The sequence below is a fragment of the Ochotona princeps genome, chromosome 9 (assembly GCF_030435755.1).
Source record: "Ochotona princeps isolate mOchPri1 chromosome 9, mOchPri1.hap1, whole genome shotgun sequence".
In the NCBI taxonomy this organism is placed as follows: domain Eukaryota; kingdom Metazoa; phylum Chordata; class Mammalia; order Lagomorpha; family Ochotonidae; genus Ochotona; species Ochotona princeps.
This window is the reverse complement of record NC_080840.1, coordinates 42,242,863-42,252,407: the sequence shown is the minus strand read 5'-3', so window position 1 is coordinate 42,252,407 and position 9,545 is coordinate 42,242,863. Positions and strand designations below refer to the sequence as shown.

At 43.8% G+C, this 9,545-nt stretch overlaps 1 pseudogene; it reads right to left on the bottom strand.

Moving 5' to 3' along the window:
- Positions 1 to 316: 316 nt before the first annotated feature.
- On the bottom strand, positions 317 to 393 carry LOC118757546 (U6 spliceosomal RNA; annotated as a pseudogene).
- Positions 394 to 9,545: the final 9,152 nt, after the last annotated feature.

Sequence of the window (9,545 nt, the reverse complement as noted above, 5' to 3'; positions counted from 1 at the left end):
AGAAAGAGAGAGAAAGAAAGAAAGAAAGAAAGAGAGAAAGAAAGAAAGAGAGAGAGAGAGAGAAGGGAGGGAGGGAGGGAGGGAAGGAAGGAAGGAAGGAAGGAAGGAAAAGAAAGAGAAAGAAAGAACGAAGGCAAGAAGGCAAGAAAGAAGGAAGGAAGAAAGGGAGGAAGGAAGGAAGGAAGGAAGGAAGGAAGGAAGGAAGGAAAGAAAGCTTGTTTCAGCTCAGTGTTGGAGCTTGCAGCATCTTGTGAAGCCACAGTCTCCCTGGGTGTGGAGGCATGATCACACAGTGAGGCAGGAAGGGGAGAGAAAAGTCATCCTTGCACAGGGGCCACGCTAATCTTCTCTGTATCATTCCAATTTTAGTATATGTGCTGCCGAAGCAAGCACATGGAAGGGGAGAGGAAAGGTAAGAATGACCCGAACTAAAATGATCAAAACCCTCTTAAGAAGCACTCCCCAACGGCACATCCTCAATGACTCAGAGACCTCTTATAAGCCCCACCTTCTACATGGGAACCCGAAATGCAAAATGGGTAAAGGATAATCTCTTTCATAAATGATGTTGAGAAAACTGGAAATTCATCTGCAAAATAGCAAAAATCAACTTTTACATTCCATCACATACAATGAATTAATTAAAATCAATCGAGGCTTAAGAGACACAAAAACTATAAAACCCCTAGAAAAAGCATAGGGAAATGTTCCTTTTCACTGATCATGGCAATGGCATTTTGATAGGATACCAAAAGCATAAGCAATGAAAGAAAAAAGGTGGCATTACATCAGACTACAACGTTTCTGCAAAGCAGTGAAACCAAAAATGTAAAGGAAAAGATAACTGGTAGAGTGGGAAAATGTTTGTAATGATATATCTGATAACATTAATATCCTTCACAGTGTTCCCAGGCTAGAAGCAAGAATTCAGATCACAGTAGAGCAACCAAAAATCAAATGGCAGCCAAATAGGATACCAGAACCAAATACAGAGCCACAGCCTAAATGTGAAGGACCTGGCCCAGGTTTTAAATGTCAATAATTCAATATCCCAAAGGCATGAAGACAATGAACACAGAAGTCTGGGTGCTATTTACAGATATGACCATCAGGAATGAAAATGAAAAATGCACTAACTATCAAATGCATACATTGCAATAAATCTAGAATTCTAAAATCATGACATAGGCTCAGAACAACAGAGATGAATGAGAGTAAAAATATAGATTGTTTTGGCTATAGCCCCTCAAAAAAACACCTGTTCAAAACATAAACCGCAGACACATTGACCGAGATGCCTTTAATATTGCTGATGTCTTCACATTGACTTCATAAGCACAGCACCCATAATGGGTCTTGGGAACCCATTACAAGATGCAAGAAAAAGAAGCTGCTATGCCAGCGTGGGGATGGCATTTCTTTGTGTCCCCCCAATGCTAATACCATGTATTCTGTCTGCTTCTTGCTAGCTGTGACTGACTTGCTCTCCATGTTCTCTCCACTAAAGATCTATTTACTTCATCTTCTCAATATTCCATCACTGTAGGCGTGTGCATCTTACCATCAGCATGCACCTCACCTTCCAGAAAGGGCCTTGGGACCCTGTCTGACAACAGAGGGAATGGGGCATTATAACTGAAAGTAGCCATCACAATAATGCAACTCCCCACAGCATGTTCGAAGATAACAATACACAGTATCCCAACCCCCAAGCCCCAGTGAGTCTTCTTTGGTGGCTCCCAGGCTGAAGTCCCTCAACAAGTGCAGGCATCATTTCATCACAATTAGATTGTGGTCACCTTCCAAGGAAGCCCCGTGCAGAGTGGTGGGCAGCTTGGGGCACAGCCAACCAGCTGGTGGTTTAGTCACTGGAGCAAAGCTCTCAGCCTGCCATTGTGTTGTATCTATCCATCTGAATGGGTCAAAAGTCCATTTGCCATCTTTGAAAGTGGGGTAGGACTTTACACAGCTCAGCAAAACGAGCCAAGTTGCTTCTGTAGTCTCTAAGGCTCACAAACCACCATCCCAGGATTCAAAGAAAGGAGCACGCAAATTGTTACAAGCAGTGGCCCTTCTAGGAAATCAGTGTTACCAACTCATGACATAAGATCACAGTCACAAGACTCAGTACACTCAAAATATACATTATTTTGGCTGTAGTCCCTAGACAGGACTCCATCAACCCCAAAACCCCATGCACCTCACCTGGATACCTTGAGTGTCTCTGAAGTCTTCACACAATCTTCATCACCACAGCACCCATAATGACAACTGTCAACTTTCTTGGGTACTGGCTCCAAGCTGCAGGGTGGTGGCTCCTCTCTGCCAGTCAGGATGGCATGCCATGTCTTCTCTCTGCCTGCCTCTTGCCATATGTGACTGACTTGCTCACCACATCCTGTCACTGTTCACAGGCTCCACTAGCTGCAGTTGCCCCTTCTCTTTCATCTGGGTGTCCCCTACGCTACAGATGTTAGGCACAGGATGTCTGGGCCCTCGTCCTCTTCCCAGAGTGGCCATGAGAATGATGGAAGTAATATATGCTGTCCTCCAAGTCAGTAGGGCTACAGCAGAGCCACACTTGTATTGCCGATGGGAAGACACACAAAAATCCGCAAGATCTTCACTGAGTCACCTGTACTGCAGCACATACCAGCATCTTCTGCAGGCAGCTCCCTTGCCCATCACAAGGTTCCAACCCCATGACCCCATACAATTCTTTATGTGGCTTCACATACAGTAGTGACCTGGAACCAATCTAGTACAAAACAGGGTTGGGCAGAGCATCACAACTAGGTGGGCTTGTGGGTTACAGGACATGGGTTGCCACAGAGGAACAAAGAGGAGGAAGGAGGCAAGGACATCCAAGTGGGGATCTTGTTATCTTCATCTTCCCAACTTCATCTTCTCAATATTCCATCACTGTAGGCGTGTGCATCTTACCATCAGCATGCACCTCACCTTCCAGAAAGGGCCTTGGGACCCTGTCTGACAACAGAGGGAATGGGGCATTATAACTGAAAGTAGCCATCACAATAATGCAACTCCCCACAGCATGTTCGAAGATAACAATACACAGTATCCCAACCCCCAAACCCCAGTGGGTCTTCTTTGGTGGCTCCCGGGCTGAAGTCCTCAACAAGTGCAGGCATCATTTCATCACAATTAGATTGTGGTCACCTTCCAAGGAAGTCCTGTACAGAGTGGTGGGCAGCTTGGGGCACAGCCAACCAGCTGGTGGTTTAGTCACTGGTGCAAAGCTTTCAGCCTGCCATTGTGTTGTATCTATCCATCTGAATGGGTCAAAAGTCCATTTGCCATCTTTGAAGGTGGAGCGGGACTCTATACAGCTCAGCAAAACGAGCAGAAATCCATCAAAGCAATGCTAGCTACCTCATTATAGTACTTAACTAAGTGCAGGTTTTTTTTTGTTTCTTTATATCTATCTTCTTAGGGAGCCCAGCTATTTCTGACAATTCACTAAAGATGCAACAAGCAACGAGTTAGTCATTGTTAGCCAATTTGTTATATTCCTTGTAGCCAATTTGTTATATTCCTCTGAATCCACTATTTTCTATTTTTCATTTCTTTTTTAAGCTTTATTTTATTTTTTAATTTATTTTTATTGCAAAGTCAGATATATACAGAGATGAGAGACAGTGAGGAAGATCTTCCATCCAATGATTCACTCCCCAAGTGACCACAACGGCTGGTGCTGTGCCGATCCAAAGCCAGGAACCCAAATCCTCTTCTGAATCTCACACGTGGGTGCAGGGTCCCAAGGCTTTAGGCTGTCAATGACTGCTTTCCCAGGCCACAAGCAGGGAGCTGGATGGGAAGCGGGGCTGCGGGCAATAGAACCAGCATTCAAGGCGAGGACTTGAGCTACTAGGCCACAGCACAGGGCCCAAAGATTTATTTTATTTTTATTGTAAAGTCAGATATATAGAGAGGAGGACAGACAGAAAGGAAGATCTTCCATCCTATGATTCATTCCCCAAGCGGCCGCAATGGCTGAAGCTGAGCTGAGCTGAGCTGATCCAAAGCAGAGCTGATCCGAAGCCAGGAGCTAGTAGCTTCTTCCAGATCTCCCCCCATGGGTGAAGGGTCCCAAGGCTTTGGGTAGTCCAACACTACTTTCCCAGGCCACAGGCAGGGAGCTGGATGGGAAGCGGGGCTGCTGGGATTAGAACCGATGCCCATATGGGATCTCGGTGAGTGCAAGGTGAGGACTTTAGTCACTAGCATACTGTGTCGGGGCCTCTGTTTTTCACTTCTTAAGTCTATATCTGTATGGGTCTACATTATGTATGTAACTTCTTTTAAGTGGGTAGGAATCACAAATTTTCATCCCCTTTGTTTACCATTGTAGCACATATACTGTTTCAAACATTAGTCATTACATTAAACCAGATATTAGCAACCCAAACACATGATGGTATTTTTTCTTCGATCCAAGTGCACAAGGATGGTTTATGGAAGCTCAGCACATCCGAACCTGGGTTCTTGGTTGACAGCAAGCAGCTGGCTGACCAACCGGCCAGCCGGCCAGCCAGCCATGATGGTATTATACTGCAGGTGGAAGACTGTTTGCAAAGACACATTCATTATTTTGGATTTAACTCCATGGACAGGACTGCATCTGCCCCATACCCCATAACTGGGTAGGCGTAGGCTATGAATAACATTTTATGATAAGCTGTGTCCTCAACACCAGAACAATTAAAATTGCTGGATTATCTTTGATTATTGGTTATAACCTGGAAGACAGCAATCCTCACTTCTGGGGTATGGATGGCATCTTATTTTTGCTTCTACCTCTCAGCAGGGGTGCTTTCTCTGCTGGTTCCTGGGTTGGTTTTTCTCTCTCCAGCATGTCTTTCTTGTCCTTAGGTTCTAGCAACTGCATCACTCACTGCTTCAGCTTTGGGATGACCAGGGTTTGGATCTTGCTCCCAGAGAATCCCAACGAACAGCCTTTACTCTCACACTGCTAATGAGAAATGCATGTGGAACAACCACTATCACCACAAACCAATAGGACCAAGAAGATATCCTCCTTTGTATCTGCGGTGCTGGACACACACACACACACACACACACACACACACACACAGCGATATCTACATACATCCACACACAGCTAAACATCAACACAGAGCTGTATCCACCAACAGCCACATCCACTAGCAGCTGTGCCTAGCCATCCCCTCAGTCCTTATATAAGTCTGAAAGAGAACAGTGGGCCAAGGCCAAGACATTGCATGGTAGTTGTGGGCAGGTAACCAAGCAGGTATGCTTGGTTACATGAGCTTGGTTACATAATATCAGTTGCCATACAGCCATACAAATAAGGGGGCAAAAGCCTAAACACTTGAGAACTTGAAACTTCACCTTGAGAAGTTTTTCATAAGAATTTAGCAAAGTAGCAGTATACAAAAATCAGTGAACCTAAATCAATGGCCTTAGTACACACAAAAAACTTGATTACTGAGAAAGAACTCGTATAAGTCCTATTTAAAATATTGGAAAAGAACCTTAAATACCTCAGGAAAAAAACTAACCAAAGATGACAAAGATCTCTATGGTGAAAGCTACAAACACTACAAAAAAACATAGGAGATGCAGAAATCTGCCATGTTAATGGATAGGTAGAAAAACATAATCAAAATGTCCATTTTGGGGCCCAACGTGATGGTTTAGTGGCTAAAGTCCTCGTCTTGAACACACCAGGATCCCATATGGGTGCTGGGTTCTAATCCTGGTAGCTCCACTTCCCATCCAGCTTCTTTTTTGTGGCCTGGTCAAGGACACCCCAAAGCCTTAGGACCCTGTACCCACGTGGGAGACCTGGAGGAAGTTCCTGGCTCCTGGCTTTGGATCGGTGCAGCACCAACCGTTGTGGTCACTTGGGGAGTGAATCATTGGATGGAAGATCTTCCTCTCTGTCCTCCTCTTTGTATATCTGCCTTTCCAATAAAAATAAATAAATCTTTTTTAAAAAATGTGCATGTTGCTCAGCACATGCTGGGGTGTGTGGGAACTGGGCTAGGGGTAGTCTTGTCAGAGGTTTTGGGTTTCACTCCAACAGGGCTGCAGTTCCCATTGATGTGCATGAGAACTGAGTGTGTCATAGGCAGGGCTGGGCTGGGCCACAGTATCCTATTGGTTTGTGTGTTAAGATGGGTATGCAGACAGAACTGACCGGTTGGCTGCAACCACCAGTGTGTGTGTGTAGGCTAATGTGGGTGACAGACTGAGCCAGACCCCACACTGGCTGGCACACACAGGAGTCAAGTCTGGGGTCATTTCTAGCAAGGTTTTTTGGGAGGATTTCACCAGCTGGACTCAGAATACCAACCACAACCACAGGATCTGTGTTCTGACCATGGAGTGCAGGTGTCAGAACCAAGGTGCCTCGGTTGCTGAATCCTGTGCAGTGAACGGCATGCCCAGATGCAAATGAGGGACATGACAGATCACAGAGGCCTATAGAGGACGACAAATACCATGAAGGGCAGATCCAAATGAACAATACTCCTGGCCGTGCTTCAACAGCAGCTAACTGGGCAAGTCCAGACACCGAGGTGGGACTATGTTAACTTGTGAGGGATTTCTTCAACCTTGTAGCAACAAACTCAATAGCATCTCAGAATTATGAAAACCACTTAAGCAATACTCTTGTAATAGACTCCATATCAGGAATTCTTAGGTCAAGCTGAAAGGTCATCCCACATCCTGTGGTACTGGTGTGTTCAGGCTGCTAGGAGTGGCCCTTTGCTCCTGTTTCCCTCTTCTCTCCCCCAGAAACAGGAAGACTGGAAGCAGTAGTCTCGTCCATTTCCCCCCATTCCTTGACTCCTTCCATCCTAATCTGTAGTTCACATTAGTATGGATTCTTCTCAAATATGTAAGCATCATCAAAACTAAAATGTATTATAGAAAGGCAAGAAAGGTAAGAAAAACCCTTATCTTTCATTTCATACAAAAATAATTCTTAATGATCAAAGATCTAAACCTACAGCCAGACACCAGCAAATTACTAGAGGAAGATGTACAATCAATAGACATAAGAATAGGACACGGGAATAGGAAATCATAAACATGGGCAGCTAAAGCCAAAATAAACAACAGAATCACATCAAACTAAGAAGCTTCTGTACAGCAAGGGAGATGGTCAGTAAAGTGAAGAGGCAACCAAGAGAACAAGAGAAAATCTTCACTCTACACAGCAGATAGGAGACTAATAACCAAGATCTAAAACGAGATACAAAAACTCAACAACACTAAGACAAACAACACTGTTCAGAAATAGGCAAAGGGCATAAGTCTCAAAAGATGAAATTCAAAAATTAAGAGCCACATGAAAAAACATTCAGATTACCTAGCTATTAGGGAAATGCAAATTAAAACTACAATGAAGTTCCAACTAACTCCAGTGACAATGGCCTACACAAAGAAACTGACAAAACAACAATTGTTTGCAAGCATGTAGGGGAAAAGGCACACAAATCCATTCATGTTGGGAATGTCAACCAGTACAACCACTTGGGCAGTCAGTATGGAGAGTGCTCAGACAACTGAGAATTGATCTGCCATATGACTCAGCTATCCCACTCCTGGGACTATATCCAAAACAAATGAAATCTGCATTTAAGAGAGTGATCTGCAACCCTATACTCACAGTAGCATAATTCACAATAGTGAAGCCATGGATCAACTCAGATGCCTGTCAACAGAGGAATGGATAAGGAAATTGTGGTACACCTGCTCAGTAGAATACTCAGCCATGAAGAGGAATGAAAGCTTGCAGTTTGCAACAAAATGGTCCCAGCTAAAAACTACCATGCTTATGTGAACTAAGCTAGTCTGAAATGGAAAAATAATCATTTTTTCCCATTGATAATAAAAGCAATATGCAGAGTATGATATATGTACACATATATAAGCAAATATATAAAATCACATACTCTTATATTAAGTAAACATATATTATATGTATTAATATACATGAATTGTACAAGGGACACTAGCATAGCAGGAAGTTAAGGTACTATGCAGTATGCATCTCCATCTCCAAATAAAAGCAGGGCTCCCAACATTCCTTTATTTTTGTTTTTCATGTTATAGCTCTACAGGCTCAGGGATTTCTCCTTCCAAATTCCCCATTATCCCTCCCCTACTGTTTTCCTCCATATTATTATAATAGTATAGTCCTTCAGCAACAGTCACCAGTAAAACTGTTAAAAAAAAACAAAACTTCTAAAATATATTGTTTTCTATCTCTAACTATATTTACTGTGTCATGATACATTTAAATGTCAGAAAGTTAAACTTAAAACTTGTACTGAGGGACTATACTATTGTGATAATATGAGAGGAAATGGTGGGAGAGGAAAATGGGAGGGGGAAGGAAAGGAATGAATCCTTATACCTACAAAAATGTACTGTGGAAAACAATAAAAAAATTCAGTAAGCAAGTTACAATAGAATTCCTAAGGAATTTTTAATATGTAGACACAAGAAAACATGGAAATAACATAATACATATATAGGTAACATAAATCACAAGAGAAAAATAAACAGTTCGGTAACAGCATTTTTTAAAAATTACTTTCATATCTTACTAAAATTAATTAGAACAACTTCTTGTACTTCAGCGATTTTAATTCACCAGTTTTTAGTGAAAACCTGAAATCTGCTAGTCAGAAACTGGAACTCGAACATTCACATCACAACTCTATTCCCTTAAAAGAACAAGGTGTTTTTATAGGATTATTGTAATTCTTGTTTCCACTACCACTTCTGTAGGAAATTAGAACTGGCTCTAAGAGATCCAGGGGCCCTCATTCTGTGAAAGCATACAATTTGGTTTTCAGTCACAGCACCGTAACTATAGGCTGCCCTAATTAACCGGAATAGGGCTCAAAGGACTGTTAAAAGCAATCTGAGTTTTCCCAAAATCTACCACAGTTTATTTCTCGCTCAAAATACTCATCCAAACAAAAATTCTCTTTGTGAAGGGTCTATGATAGGAGTCGTAGAAAAAAGCTTCAGTGAATTCCCAACTTCCCAAGACCGGGGCTTTCGGGCTTGGTTGGAGTCGCTCTCCTGTCCCCTCTGGAATCACCCCACGGAGCAAGACAGCAATAAATGTTCTGAATAAACTACATTTTACTCAGTGGAGCCACCTCGTCCAGTCAACACCCGTCCATCTGTAAAGTCTCCTTCAGTCCCGGCACGTGGCGATACTCGGGGACAAGTCGGGGAAAGAAGGGGAGCACACCCCCCACCTCCGACAGATGTGGCCCTACGTTAACACAGCAGCAGCTCCTCCCGCGCTCCCAGCCTACGAGGAAGGAGCAGGCTGTGGCCGCGGCACCCGAACAAGCAGAGTGACTGGCCTGACGGAGCCTTCTTCTCTCGGGATCGCCGGCGGAGCGAGGCCGGAGCCGGTTCCAGCCAGCAGCCCCCGGCCAAAGCTCCGGAGCGCCAGGCACGACACCCACCGGGGCCGGAGGGAAGGTTCGACTGCGCCCGCGAGA